General features: G+C 39.9%; 1 pseudogene; it reads left to right on the top strand.

Annotated features, from left to right (window-relative positions):
- The first annotated feature begins 1,079 nt into the window (after positions 1 to 1,079).
- LOC129780772 (U4 spliceosomal RNA) lies at positions 1,080 to 1,228 on the top strand (annotated as a pseudogene).
- Positions 1,229 to 1,497: the final 269 nt, after the last annotated feature.

Consider the following 1,497-nt stretch of genomic DNA (forward strand, 5'->3'; position numbering starts at 1 on the left):
AGATCGCTTGCCACACCATGTACTTTTTGGCAAACTTGGATAGTTTCTGCTTGCGAATCTCCTCCGGAACGCTGAATTTGTCCTCTGCGGAGAAGAACAACAGGCCCGGCAGTTGACGAAAGTCCGCTTTGACGTAGGTTTCGTCGTCCATTACCAGGCAATGCGGCTTTGTCAGCATTTCGGTGTACAGCTTCCGGGCTCGCGTCTTCCCCACCATGTTTTGCCTTTCGTCGCGGTTAGGAGCCTTCTGAACCTTGTATGTACGCAGGCCCTCCCGCTGCTTGGTCCGCTGGACGAATGAACTTGACAAATTCAGCTTATTGGCGACATCCCGGACCGAACTTCTCGGATCACGTCTAAACTGCTTAACTACGCGCTTGTGATCTTTTTCACTGACGGAGCATCCATTTTTGCCGTTCTTCACCTTCCGGTCGATGGTTAGGTTCTCGAAGTATCGTTTTAGTACTCTGCTGACCGTGGATTGGACGATTCCCAGCATCTTACCGATGTCCCGATGTGACAACTCCGGATTCTCGAAATGAGTGCACAGGATTAATTCACGACGCTCTTTTTCGTTCGACGACATTTTTCCAAATTTACGAAAAATTGACAGTGAAGCATGGCCAACGTGATCTATACACTCTTATCTGATTATAAGCGAAAGCTGAAGATATAATTCCTAAAAATTAAATTTCTACAGCGTTTTTTCCGTGATACAATTTGATGTGACACACCCTTTAGTCTCATCAATGTCCTTGATTGATGAAGGAAAAGGTATGATAACTGCTAACTGCTACTTACCTAATTATTTTCTAGCTTTTAGTACATTATCTGTATTATTATTATTATTATTATTATTAGTGATGAAATGGATAGTGGTTTGGCCGGATACTGGATACCGGATATCCAGCCAACTTCGAGGCCAGATATTCGACTCTTTATTAGCAAATACAAAATTGTGAGAAACGGCATTTGACATGTACAAACAAAGTGTTAAATGTAAGAAAGAAATAAACACATTTTTGAAGGAAAATTTTGAACGAATGATAAATTTTTCGTTTAGAATAAGTGTCCAATTTAGCTTTGCGCAGTGGCGATATCGTAAACAATGAGGTTATACCGAGGTGCGATTATTGCTAATTAAAAAAAATCCTATTTAATAGTGTATCATGTTTTCTACAAGGAATTTAGAAGAGTTTCATCCTGATAATGGTTTTATATTATTATAAATTGATTTTTTGTGAGTGTATTGAGATAATTCGAATACTGGCCAAGTGAGAGCAAGAGTTACAAGCAATTATTTTCATTGAGATTGAGAGCATACTTGCAACTGTCTTCGGGGATGGTAGTCTGAGAGGGGATACACTTACTTCACTACAAATCGAAATTATTATGATCGGCGACAAATTCACTAATTTGAAGACTCAACAATTCGAGGTAATTTCACATGTTCCCGCATGAAAAAAGTATTTGAAAAAGGACGAGACTGCACAAAGA

This window comes from Toxorhynchites rutilus, chromosome 3 (assembly GCF_029784135.1).
Source record: "Toxorhynchites rutilus septentrionalis strain SRP chromosome 3, ASM2978413v1, whole genome shotgun sequence".
Lineage (NCBI taxonomy): Eukaryota > Metazoa > Arthropoda > Insecta > Diptera > Culicidae > Toxorhynchites > Toxorhynchites rutilus.